The 14,393-nt window shown below is 40.2% G+C and overlaps 1 long non-coding RNA gene across 1 annotated transcript; it reads left to right on the top strand.

Moving 5' to 3' along the window:
* The first annotated feature begins 1,965 nt into the window (after positions 1-1,965).
* LOC120434029 lies at positions 1,966-13,940 on the top strand. The gene is made up of 4 exons (XR_005608893.1): positions 1,966-2,008; positions 4,127-4,206; positions 13,606-13,673; positions 13,790-13,940. It is a non-coding gene; the product is annotated as an uncharacterized LOC120434029 (long non-coding RNA).
* The last annotated feature ends 453 nt before the right edge of the window (positions 13,941-14,393 follow it).

The following is a 14,393-nucleotide window of genomic DNA, read 5'->3' as shown; positions in this document are numbered from 1 at the left end:
AAAAAACGAATCACAAGTTGTTGTTGTTTATTTTTAAAAAAAAAAAAGTTTAATTGTATGTCTATTTTTAAAATACCAGGTGAGTTGAGTTGGAGTGTCCAAAGCAACAATCTGCTACATTTTTAAAGAGAAGGAATATTTTGGCCAGCTCAGTAACACCAAAAGGTCTGAAAGAAGAAGACAACTGAAGGGGATGATCGCAGAATTATTTCCGAATTGGTAGGAAAAAAAATACAACTTCACAACAACCAACCAAGTCAAGAACAGTCTCTGGAAGAATTTCACAGTGTAAATGGATAAAGGACAGCACAAACGCAAAGGCGTAACTTTTGGCGGGGTAGCTACCAAGGAACTGCCCAGTCAACATGCTGTGAGCCCTCGGCCCTTGACGACAGGTTGGCACACTGTGATGTATATTACTTGTACTTCCTGACTTTTTTCTTTGACATCTGTGGAAAAAAGGACAAGCAGAGCACCAGGATTTAGGATTTGAGTGGTGCTGTCAATGTCGTTGCTTTTCATGTCTTGGTTTGATTTTGTATTTTTGGTTATCTTCTTGGTCTAGATGATGATGATGATATGTCAGTGTGTCCAGCTTTGCTCCCCCTGTCTCGTTAGTCCAATTTCTCCCAGCTGTGTTTCCCTCCTGTTGCCCATTCCCTGATTACCACCCTGTGTATATTAGCCCTGTGTTTTCCTGTGCTCAGTGTTGCGTCGTACCGTCAGATTATGCCTGTGTGTTTCAGTTCTCTGTGGTCAGTAGTCTTTGTTCAGTTCAGTTCAGTTCATGTTTTGTTTTCACCGGCAATAAAGCTGAGGGTTTTTGAGTCACAATTCAGTGTTTGAGTCCTGCATTTGGATCCTCATCTCCACCTGCCCGCACACAGAGCCCTGACACCAATGGGCTTATCTTGTTTGTTCTGGGCTTATAGATGCTGCACCTATCTTTGTTACTTTAGCAAAGCTGATTCTGTCTCGGATTTTTTGTGGGCAAGTTGAAATGTGTCAGTTTCCCTGAACTCTGACTGGAATTGTTATTTATAAGCTGGAATGATGCTATTGATATTATTGATTACTGCTAGGTGATATTATTTGTGAATGAGTGAGACAGAGATTATGACACATAGTGTGTTTGCTTGTGTATGGTGGTTAATGTCCAAAGATATTCTTCAATGGACATGTCAGTCACATGATCTCAACCCAACAGTTTTTTTCAGTCATAAATACAAAACTGAATGCAGAAAGACCCACAAGCAGCATATGAAGGTGGCTGCTTTAAAGCTTTTATATGATTGACCCTTATACAAACAAATTTAATAGGATTTTCTTTTTTCCACAAGAGTAATTTTGGAGCCATCTGGATTATTGAGAATATGCAAACCATGTCAATAATGCATTAGTATGGTCCAACAACAGCTCTCCCATGTTGCTGCTCACCATAATCTTTTTGGTATGGCTTTTTCATTTTATTTTGTTAATGTTACAAAAACTGCTTGTTCATGATTGGCTCATATTTGTTCCTAGAACCTTAATAATCCAAGCCCATTTCAGTAAACTTGATTAGCTATAGATATTCTGTGGACTACCACAGAGACCATTGTTAAATATAACTCCATAGCACGTATAAACTCCGAAGCACGTAAAAACTTCAAAACACGTACAAACCCCGAAGCATGTACAAACTCCAAAACACGTACAAACTCCATAGCACGTATAAACTCCGAAGCACGTATAAACTCCGAAGCACGTATAAACTCCGAAGCACGTAAAAACTCCAAAACACGTATAAACTCCATAGCACGTATAAACTCCGAAGCACATAAAAACTCCAAAACACGTATAAACTCCATAGCACGTATAAACTCCGAAGCACGTAAAAACTTCAAAACACGTACAAAAGACAACAGAAGTGCTCCAGGATGCTAGGCGCAGTGTTGAGCTTTTGTTACCTAGTGGCTACACAAGCAAGGAAGTACCAATGACCGGATTTGGTGTGTGGTAGTAAAAGGTAAATGAACATTTTTTTAAATTATTTGAAACTATGTGAGTGATTGTGTATAAATACACAAACAATACACATATGCTTTCAATTGTGTTAATTAAGTTATCTAGGTAGCTCTGTTTTGGAAGTTCAGTTAACGCTAGAAATGTGTTTTGGAGTTTTTATGTGTTTTGGAGTTTGTATGTGCTTTGTCTCCAGGGGCCACCGTAAATATACTTTTATTTATGCACTCCACATAAAATTTAATAAATAAATCCAATAATACAAAAACCAACTATTTACATTTCAACTTTTAACTCCAAAACACGAAAAAAAAAAAAAACCACCGGCTCGCGTCGTTCACTTCAAAGATCCGGCTCTAACAGCCGTTTCGTTCGCGAACGACACATCACTATTAGAAAGGTATAGTAATCATCCACAAATATTTTCAGTTGCAGATGATAAAGGATTCAGAAAGTTTATTCATGCAGGCCCATATGACAGAGAATATTCATCTTTTTGCTTTCATATTTTAATTTACATTTAATTGGCTGTGGTTTGCAGTATTTTGTATTGTTTCACTTTAAACTTAAAAGGAAAAAGCTGAAAATTTAAATAGTTAAAAGTTGAAATGTAAATAGTTGGGTTTTTGTATTATTGGATTTATTTATTAAATTTTATGTGGAGTGAATAAATAAAAGCATATTTACGGTGGCCCCTAGAGACAAAGCACGTACAAACTCCAAAACACGTAAAAACTCCATAGCACGTATAAACTCCGAAGCATGTACAAACTCCAAAACACGTACAAACCCCGAAGCATGTACAAACTCCAAAACACGTACAAACTCCAAAACACGTAAAAACTCCAAAACACTATAAACTCCATAGCATGTATAAACTCCGAAGCACGTATAAACTTCAAAACACGTACAAACCCCGAAGCATGTACAAACTCCAAAACACGTACAAACCCCGAAGCATGTACAAACTCCAAAACACGTATAAACCCCGAAGCATGTACAAACTCCAAAACACGTACAAAAGACAACAGAAGTGCTCCAGGATGCTAGGCGCAGTGTTGAGCTTTTGTTACCTAGTGGCTACACAAGCAAGGAAGTACCAATGACCGGATTTGGTGTGTGGTAGTAAAAGGTAAATGAACATTTTTTTAAATTATTTGAAACTATGTGAGTGCTTGTGTATAAATACACAAACAATACACATATGCTTTCAATTGTGTTATTTAAGTTATCTAGGTAGCTCTGTTTTGGAAGTTCAGTTAACGCTAGAAATGTGTTTTGGAGTTTGTACATGCTTTGTCTCTAGGGGCCACCGTATATATTTATATATAAACATAAAAATAAAAACCCTTTTTTCCATTAGCAATTCTTTTTGTGCATAATTTTATATTATTGTTAATAATAAATTAATTAAAGCAACAAAACAACCTGAAGATCCGGCTCTTTTTGGTGATCCGAGCCGAAATAGCCAGTTCTCCAAAAAGAGCTGGAAATCCCATCACTAGGTGGGCCTGCTAGCATGAACTTTTTCTCTCGTCCGATGCTTCTCTATACCGGTGAAATGTATTAGTACTCCTAAAATGCTAGAGCCTGATGGGACAGCAAGAAAAGAAGAGAGACATACGTCTGCGTCCCACGAATTCACCTCAGGAATCATAAAAGGCAAAGTGAGACGATTATCATGATGAGCTGCCGCTCTCCTGTGACCTTTGACCTGTATTCTATTGTTGAGGTCACAGGATCCCCGGAGTCTTCATTATCACATATCGGAAGAGCAGACTGACTGTGTTAAATGGAATCTGGTTTTCTAAATGCAATGCTGCAGTTCATCCTTTTTACACCCAGCTCTCTAGTTATGTGCAGTTTTACTCGCGGCTTTAATCCAGTGTTAAAAAAAATAAACGTGTTTTTTATGAAATGGTTGATATTTCTCTCGACACACAGCACTGTTTACTTCCAAACTATCTGTGAAATTTTTGTATAATTACTGCAAACAGATGACACCGTGGCGAAGATGATTGGTAACCTGATCCTCGCACCAGTGATGCTGTCACTGCTAATGTTTCTCTAAATTAACAGCACATTTCCCATAAACCAATAAACCTTAAATCTTTTTTAACAGGAAACCTCCCCTCAGCAAAAAATGTTGCTTCTTCGGGCAAATGTTTTCCCTTCTACTTTACTGAAGAGGATAAACAGCTAGTAAGTGGTTTTCCATCTGTCTTTCACTCCTTCTACCATCTGCCTTTGTGAGAAACTCTGAAGCAGTAGTTCTGCTTGTGCTGGCATCAGTCTCTCTTCTGCTTTGTGTCATAAAGCAAACCGGCACGTACGCTGCGAGCAAGATTTGACCCTGTGTTGCACAATGTGAAATGTAGCATCCAGTAGGGACTGCCAATCTTATTGAACATGTTCTCATTTGTTTATGGTAAATGTGCCTGGTATTTAGCCAGAATCAGGCCAGTTGCAGCTGAGTGTTGGTGCACTCATCTGGGTTCTGGCATCGGAAGACAGGACGCAGGCCAGCTCTGGGCCATATATAGTTGCCAGAACATGCTAGAAACGGCTCCAGTTAGCATCACTCGGGCTGGTGTTACACCTGGAGCAGGACCAATGATCCTGGGATGTTTATGGCATGTAATTCATCTGCTGTGGGATTTAGGCTGCTGTTGGGACATTTGGGATATTTGGCTGTTTAGCTGCCCACACTAATTCAGTAAAAGGTTCATGTGAAGGTTAATTTTATCACTTGTGGGGGGCTGGTGCATCCTGGGCATGCTGCCAGTCTATCGCACACTCACATTCACACCTATGTCCAATTTAGAACCACCGATTATCCTAACATGCAGGTCTTCCCATAATGCACTCACCTTTTTATCTCTGTGTTTACACAACACCCTGTTCACTTTGTATTTAATTGTTTGTTATTATTAATCTCTGGCTCCTTCCGCAGCGTGTCTTTTGTCCTGTCTTCCTCCCTTCTCCCCCAGTCAGTCACGACAGATGACCGCCCCTCCTTGACCCTGGTTCTGCTGGAGGTTTCTTCTTGTTAAAAGAGAGTTTTTCCTTCCCACTGTTGCCAAGTGCTTGCTCAAAGAGCGTCGCCTGATTGTTGGGGTTTTCTATGTATTATTGTACCATCTTTACCTTATAGTATAAAGCATAGTGAGGCTACGGCTGTTGTGATTTGGACCAAGTCTTGCCTTCCAGCTATCTATTTAATGTAATAAAACAGGAAAGAGCAGCTATGCTCTGTACTAAACTATAATACAAATATAAAATACAATTAATGATTTTAAATCTGAGGCCATGGTTCTCAGCCGGAAAAGGGTGGAGTGCCCACTCCGGGTCGGGGATGAGTTCCTGCCCCAAGTGGAGGAGTTCAAGTATCTCGGGGTCTTGTTCGCGAGTGATGGGAGAAGGGAGCCGGAGATCGACAGACGGATTGGTGCTGCGGCTGCAGTGATGCGGACGCTGCACCGGTCCGTCGTGGTGAAGAGGGAGCTGAGTGTAAAAGCGAAGCTCTCAATTTACCGAGTCGATCTCGTCCCTACCCTCACCTATGGCCACGAGCTGTGGGTAGTGACCGAAAGAACGAGATCGCGGATACAAGCGGCAGAAATGAGCTTCCCCGAAGGGTGGCTGGCCTCTCCCTTAGAGATAGGGTGAGAAGTTCAGCCATCCGGGAGGGGCTCAGAGTAGAGCCGCTGCTCCTCCACATCGAAAGGAGCCAGTTGAGGTGGTTCGGGCATCTGACAAGGATGCCTCCCGGGCGCCTCTTGGGTGAGGTGTTCCGGGCATGTCCCACCGGAAGGAGGCCCCGGAGCAGACCCAGGACACGCTGGAGAGATTATATCTCTCGGCTGGCCTGGGAACGCATATGGTGTTCCCCGGATAAGCTGGAGGAGGTGGCTGGGGAGAGGGAGGTCTGGGCTTTTCTGCTTAGGCTGCTGCCCCCGCGACCCGGCCTCGGATAAAGCGGATGAAGATGGATGGATGGATGGATGGATGGATGATTTTAAATAATATTTATTTATCTAAATAATTAAAAATAATAAAATAATTGAAAAATATTTAGTAATCATATATTTTTAAAAAGGAAGCTATATATTTTGTGTGCCAATTGACAATTCAGAGTTCCCGGACGTTTTGGAATCACTTTGCAGGATCCTAGCGAGCGTCCCACCCAGTGACAACGGCAGTATCTGAAATTCTAGGCATAGTCGAGCGGCAGAAGGCTTCCACTTTGGCTCTTGTCTCTGCTTTTTGCTGATGATGTGCTTTCATCAGGTGATGGCCTCCAGCTCACACTGCAGCGGTCCGCAGCACAGTGTGAAATGGAAGGAATTAGAATTAGCATCCCCAAGTCTGAGGTCCTGGTTTTTAGGTTGTAAAGGGTGGAGTGGCCACTCAAGGCCAGAAATAGGTTGCTGCAGGGTGGAGGAGTTGTAAGTATCTCAGGTTCTTGGTCATGAGTGAGGTGAGAGGGAAATTGAGAGACAGAGCTGGATCTGTAGTGATGCAGACTCTGTACTGATCACTTGTGGTGAAGAAGCATGAAAAAGCATATGGTTTACTGGTCAGTTTGCGTCCTTACCTTCACCAAGCTCTGGGTGGTGACCAAAAAGAATGAGATTTTAAATACAAAAAGTGGAAATGAGAATCCTCCAAAGGGTGGCTGGACTGCCCCTTAGTGATGGGGTGAGGAGTTCAGTCATCTGGGGGGTCATTTGGTGCTTTAGCAATCAATTTCACAGCAACAAATAGAATATTTATTTCCCTTACCAGTCTCTCCAACAGATTGACAATTGGTTTTCATACCAATATCCCCTAATTTAAACCATGTATATAATGTGATGTGCTTCATGGTGCATAAGCAGACAGCAGCCTGATGCACAGCATAAGAGCAACACATTTTAAACCTCGACTCAGATTACTTTTTCAATTTCATTCTTATTTAACTACCAAAGTCGCACATCTTCCATTGCCAGGAAATCTACACTGTATAACAATTTGCAGGCTAGATAACTAATCAGCATAACAATCACAAGAGACTTAAATGAGAAAGACGCTTAAAGAGAAGGCGTAAATGATTTATTTGATGTGCGCACAGTATGAATAACTGAAGAAATATGTGGAGTCTTCTGTGATTAGACTCCATCGTGATGCCGTCAGTTTAAGGGTGTAGTAATGCCATGAGCCATAGGAACGTTCCCCAGTGGAGTGTAGCTGGGAAAAATGATTGGCAGACTAACAGATGCTGAGGCAAAATGTGATTGGTTTAACTGGGGAGAAGAGGAAAACTCCAATGAGCTTCAAAATCTCAACTGCAGATATCATTTCAGACACATTATGTGCTGATTTGGCAGAAAACAAGCGTTTCTCATCCCTCCATCGTTTCCTGGTCGTAATTAAAAATGTAATTTGGCTATTTTTGACTGCACAAAAGAGAATCACTGCCTAATTGTGAATTAATTCTAAAACACTGTAGTGTTGTGATTCACTTAGTTTGTGTTTGTACGCGTTTGTACGTGCTTCTGAGTTTTTACGTATTTTGAATTTTTTACATGCTTCGGGGTTTGTACGTGCTTCAGAGTTTATACGTGCTATGGAGTTTTACGTGTTTTGGAGTTTGTACGTGCTTTGCCTCTAGGGGCCACCGTAAATATACTTTTATTTATTCACTCTACATAAATTTAATAAATAAATCCAGTAATACAAAAACCAACTATTTACATTTCAACTTTTAACTATTTAAATTTTCAGCTTTTTCCTTTTAAGTTTAAAGTGAAACAATACAAAATACTGCAAACCACAGCCAATTAAATATAAATTAAAATATGAAAGCAAAAAGAAGATGCATATTCTCTGGTCATATGGGCCTGCATGAATAAACTTAGTGAATCCTTTATTCAGAAAGTAATTTCTTTTCTTTAGACCAAATCCCCTGTACACATATACTGACTCAGAGGATGAGCAGCCTACAAAAAAACGGTTTATTTGTAATACCTAGTTTTATTTCTCTTGGAGATATATCTTTTAGATACATATATATATATATATATATATATATACATATATATAAATGCACCATGGGGGGCTTGGGGTGAAACAGCATTTCGGTATGCTGTATACTGTGTATATTGTTTTATTGACAATAAAGTTCTTGAATCTTGAATCTGAAAGGTGACTTTTCTTGTGCTCACATAACACCTGGAAGTTTTAATAAAGATTTTGTTCAGCAAAAATAACTTCTTTTCAGAAAAGATAATGACTTTACATGAGAACAAAAAAACCAGGAAAGTTGGGGTGATTGAGACAAACACTGCATTTTGCACAAAGTGATGAATCACATTCATTTGAGGGCAGCTGATGCAGATACAAAGTCTGCATCACGCTATACTCAGACTGAAGCAGCTTACATCACAAGAATCACAACCGTTAAGGAGACAAAATCAATGTGTTTTATTTTAGTTTTTTTTAACTGGTTTTCACAGCAAGTCATACCTCTGGAAGTGCTTAGCAGCTTTGGTTAGGCATATTATGATTCTGCAGCAGCTAAATATTTTGGAGTTTTGCCATGTTGAAAAGTGAAAAAAAAAAGTGCAGAAGACTGCTGAGGGGGTAGGTGGGGAGTTGGGGGTGAACAACAGGGGACTGCACTGCAACAATCAGTGTGTCTCTAGTCAAACCCTTGGCTTGGCTGGTTAGTATGGAGATTGGGTGCCCGAGGTTAAATGAGGAGATGTCTTTCCTTTCGAGAGAAAAACCAGGAGTCTGCTCTGACTTCCAACCATGTGAAATATTAACAAGGCTGGGGACTGTGCAGCAGCTGCACAGTCCTGGCCTATGCATAACGTCGAGACACAGAGACAGCATAAAAAGAGATTTTTTTTCTAAAGAGGAAGAAGATAAAAACAAAACAAAAGAAAGAGAAGGCAGCTGATATTTTGTGAAACTCCAAAGGCTGTTATTAGAATGGGGAGAAGGAAAAAAAGGCCATAAATTCAAAGACAGGGATTCTCTGAATACTTGTTTGATGACTCTCACACATGGCTGAACAGAGCCATCTAACAGTCTCCTGTGCTGACTGAAGTGTTAAGCACGCAATCAATCAGTAATTAAAAACAGATTATAATTTCAAGTAACCTTCTGCGCCCTGCCGCATGAGTCAGTCTGAGCTCAGCACTTAAATTAACTCTAATATGATGCAACAATCCTGCAACTGAGGAACGCGAAGAGAAAGAGAAAAAGAATCAGAATGCCTTGTTAAAGCATGCTTTTTTTTTCCCACCCCTATTTTTAATAACATTCCTAAACCCTGTGCTAGTTGTGTTAGTCTTAGCTTTTACTAAACCAGAGGCAGACAGTGACTCATTGATAGCGCAAAGGCTGCCCCTCGAGAAGTTACAATGCTGCTCATGTCAGCAAAATTGTGAGCTTTTTTTTTGTCGCTGCAAGCAGAAAGCAGAATTCAGATTTACACTACAACATAATTACTTGCTTGAGAGAGGGAGAGAGCGCGAGAGAGTGAAATAAAAGATGGAGATAAAGGCAGCAGGAGAGAAAGGGGACACGAAACAATAACATGATTTCAAGTTCAACTTTGCCACGTGTGTCAACGCGGTTTGTTTTTAATCGGTGCCTCTTTTTTTTTGTTGTTGTTTCCTGCTGGCCGAGCTGCAACAAAAGCATCGAACCACTTAAATATCTAATTTAGCCCGTGAAGGAAGCCCAGACACCTTCGGGGAGCAGCCTTTGACTTGAGAGCATAAGTATTCTCTGGTACATGAGGAGACGAGGGGGGTGTGTGGGTGGGGGGCAAATGAGGCTGGCTGATTGCTATTCTGAAACGTGGGGTTGTGCAGGGAGGAAGACAAGGCCAGCGCCGAGAGAAAATCTATACACTGACAAAAGGGGAAAGAAGTGAAGGATGTGTGTGTCTGTGTGTGTGTGTGTGTGTGTGTGTGTGTGTGCATGCGTGTGTGTGTGTGTGTGTGTGTGTGTGTGAGGGGAAGAAAGTACAAAGAGAGACATGGGTCACAATTACTGCAGAGATTCATTTTCTGCACCCCCCCAACTCGTCACACACTCACAGATATTGTCACCGAGCCATCCCATCTTTTCAAAGATGATTTAAAAAGAGATTACAAGAGAGGACCAGATTTCTCTACAGTCGCCCCGTTGCTATGGTGACACAAAATTGAGTCACTCCCTCCCTCTCCCTCTCCCTCTTATGGTCAAATCATCAAATCAGCACATAGGTGCAGTCCTGAGGCAGGCTAAATGCAGGGCACGTGCGTCTGCTTGTATTACTTGTGTTGTGGCGACTTAAATGCACTTAAAGTCTCAGCTTTATGGGACTCATTTTCCTTCTGGGCAAGTCTCTGTTAACAGATGGTTTAGTTTAAGGATGAAGAAGCACTTTAAGGTTGGGAATCCAACAAGTAGTGGTAATTGTTTAAGGTTAGTCTTCAGACAATTAAAGTCATGTAATTTGATGTCCTGAAACGTGATGGGGACATGTGTGTGTGAGAGAGACAGAGAGAGAGACACTTCTGTTACCTTGGTGTCACCACGCTGCCTCCCTCTTGCTGTTGTTGTTGCTTTCATGCAGGGACAGCGAGAGAGTCTGAATGAGTCAGACTGGTATCTCATGTTAGGGGCTTCCTCATTGCCATCTGAGAAGACCAGTGTTTCCACAATTCCTTGTTTTTTAAAGGACACTGACAAATTTAAATAAATACATACAAATAGAGTTTGTGTTTCAGTTTGACCTACCAACTGTGGAGGGAAGGCACTTGAAGGACCAATCCATGGGCTGCAGTGGAAATCATGAATTTTTTTAAAGAAATAAACACAAAGCCAAACTACTGGAAAATTGGTTGAAAACTCTGTAAGTTCTAATTTTACTTGTGGCAAAGAGAAACCCCAACAATCAAATGACTCTCTATGAGCAAGCACTTGGTGACAGTGGGAAGGAAAAACTGCCTTTTAACAGGAAGAAGCCTCTGGTAGTCCCAGGCTCAGGCAGGGGCGCCCATCTGCTACAACTGAGTCAAGAAAAAGTATTCTGGTAACAACTATAAATATATTGCTATATAATTCTACTGAGTGGCAGAACTAAACACATCCTTTGGTTTTAATTCATATTTGCTAGTCAAGGGAGTCAGACCTCAGTCGCACAGGCCTAGAGAGTGGTTCCATCTGCCAACAGCCTGTCCCTCGGGAAAAACACATATTCCTCGACCAGCTGGGAGTGGTTGCTGGGTAAAATCAGGTACAAAAAGTGCGCTGCATCAAAAAATGTGGAAAGCACCCAGCATACCTCCACTCTTGCCATTAAGTTTGCCTCATTGGAGAACGCAGGAGAAGAGAGTCAGTTTGCTTGGCTTCTTTGGCTTTGGAGAGAAGCAGATCTGAGACTGAGACCGCTCTCTTGAAGGTCTGTAATGATCTTTTAATGGCTTCTGATGCAGGGAATTGTTCTGTAATTATTTTTGCTTGATCTCAGTGCAGCCTTTGATACCACTGACCATAAAAGAATACTTAATTGACTTAAGGTTTTGGCTGGTGTATGTGGCTCTGCCTAAGACTGATTTTCTTCTTACGTACCTGACAGGACCTTTTCTGTTAGAACAAACTAGTTCTAACATTTCCTCCCTAACCTGCAGGCTTCAGTTTTGGGTCTATTATTGTTTTCTTTCTACATGCCTCCTTTAGCTGGCATTATTCAATGTTCTAATGACATTTCTTATCAGTTCTATGCCGATGACATTCAGTCTTTTTAGCCTAATCAGATGGATAGGTTGTCCACCCTAGTCCTCTGCTTAACTCAGGTTACTGATTGGCTGTCTAGAAATTAGCTTGTTTTAAACAGTAACAACACTGAAACCATAATTACAGCTCCTCCTGAACTACATTCTCAGTCAGGTTCTTACTTCTTTTTGTCCAATGCTAAGCCCAACATTTGAAATCTTGATGTGATATTTGATTCTTGTCTGGGCTTCGACCCGCATGTAAAATCTTTGTCTTGTTCCTGTTTCTTTCATTCGAGGAACATTTCTGAATTGCGACAAATGGTCTCCTCACCTGAACTGGAAAAAATTGTTCATGCATTTGTCATCACGTTTAGATTATTGTTTACCAGGTTGGACTAATTGTCTCTGTTCACAGACTCAAAACTTGTGAGCTGTTCCCCATGAATGACTAAAGACTAAAGGGGACATAACCTTTCAGTCTGTGGCACCAAGGCGTTGTAACAGTCTACCACTACAAATATGTTTAGTTGACGTTTTGGATTAAAAATTGAAATATTATTTACTTTTTTAAAACCTGCCTTTTTTAATTAAATTTTTTAGGCACTTAACGTTCATGTTGATTTTAGCTTTTTGTACAGCACTTTGTGACTGGTTGTCTGTGAAAAGCTCTTATACATGAATTTTACTCACTTGCTTATCAGAGGTTTTGAAGTGTATTATTTTGTCATTAGTAGTTTGAAGAATACATCGTATTGGAGCACAAATGATGCGAGGACACTGCACACACCCCCTTTAGCCACACTCCTGTTAAACAGTAAATCAGATTTAAAGTAAATGAAAGGGAAAAACATTGTGGATCAACTAGTTTACATCTAAAACTTTATTTTTATCACACAGGAGTAACTACATTACAGCATTCCCACCAAAAATAGTTTAAAAATAAACTTTCTTTTTAACCAAGAGCTGCATGCGGAGATCAGTGCCACTTTCATGCCTGTATGCAACTTTAGAGCTAAAGTTAGGATAAGCATAAAGACTAAAATAGCAAGAAACAGCTAACACAGCTAAAGAAAATTGTGATTTTCACATTTCTGTTTGTGCATGCTGACTACTGACCTTTAAAGGCAACTTGTAAACAAAGTCTTTTACCTTTGGAAAAAACAGGGTAACTATTTCTAAAGCTGTGTGTACACAGAAGGTGTAGTGTGAACAGCAGCAGCAGCTCCAGTGTGTTTGTACACAGGAAGGATTGAGACACAGTATCGATCTGTGTGTCAGCCTCACATCTGGAGGAACACGCTGCAATATACAAAAACAAAAAACAGCTCAATCTTCAGTTTTTAGTGTTTAGCATTCATGTGCCTTTAATAATTTTTTCATTAAATGTACATTCCATGTCATGTCAGACATTTCTATCCCGAGGTGCTTTTTTCCTTTAAGTAAAATGACCCTTTGATAAACTGGCAACCTGTCCAGGGAGTAGCCTGGCCCTCATCCTAGTTATGTGCGGCTCCAGCTGAATTGTGGCTGGATGGATGGATGGATGTAGCTGCACCACGGGCCCCAGTCAGGACTAAACTGGAAATTTTAGTTATATAACTTCCCTACTTCCCCATTTTTATTCTGACATATGAGTCAGAAAATATGAAAAAGTTGAGATATGTCTGACATGCAGGGAAGTGTGGGTGATATTTTTTATTTAAACCCACCAGCAAAGCAGAAAATCAGCCACCTGTACAGGAGTCAGGAGTTACATTTTTCAAAAAAACCATTCTGTTTTAATTAGCATCTTTTGCATCATCTTTTCTGAACTGGTGTGTTTTTTTCATTTTCATTCAAGCTGCATTTAGGCTCCAACCCCGCCCCCTCCATCTGCAAATAAACAGATGGAAACTTCCGATGAACTCAGTAAGTGGAACACACCCGTGAATAGAAGTAAATCAGAATGAAACGCTGGAATGTCCCTTTAATAATTTTATGTCTGATAACATACCTGTAACCTGAGATGCTTTTTTTTTTTAAAGAAAAATAACCCTGACCAGGCGATACCCCAGCCCTCATCATCGCATCAACATAACTCTGACAAGTGGAAGGGGATGGATGGATGGATGGATGGATGGATGAATGGATTACAGTTTTTCATTGTTTTCATTACTGTAGATAACATTAAAATAAGTGCAAAGGAAAGTTGTGGTGTGTAAGTAACCAATACTGACTGTATGTGGGGAGATATCTACTTTATTTTTAGGTGATGAGACCATTAAAATCCTTAAAGGGGAATAAAAACTAACTAAAAAATAAATATATTATTATAATTATTTAATTAATAAAATGAAAAAGATACAAAAGATAAAACAAATACTTAAAGGGTTAAATACTGACTTCAGGTTGTTTCAGGCTTTAGAAGACATTATATACTTTAAATGGAAAGCAGAAGTAAATAAACTATTTGCCATTGATTTATTGCTGATCAGATATAAGCTTGCTGACATTTTAAACTTGAGTGGGCTATGCTGTTGTAACTGTACAATATTGATGCACAGAATGGTTTTAAGCAGGGTGTATTTTGTTCTTGCACATACTTAAAAATAAAATTCCAGCAAAAGTCCCACACCGTAAAAAACAAGA

Source organism: Oreochromis aureus, linkage group 17, assembly GCF_013358895.1.
Source record: "Oreochromis aureus strain Israel breed Guangdong linkage group 17, ZZ_aureus, whole genome shotgun sequence".
In the NCBI taxonomy this organism is placed as follows: domain Eukaryota; kingdom Metazoa; phylum Chordata; class Actinopteri; order Cichliformes; family Cichlidae; genus Oreochromis; species Oreochromis aureus.
This window is presented reverse-complemented; position numbering and strand designations above follow the sequence as displayed.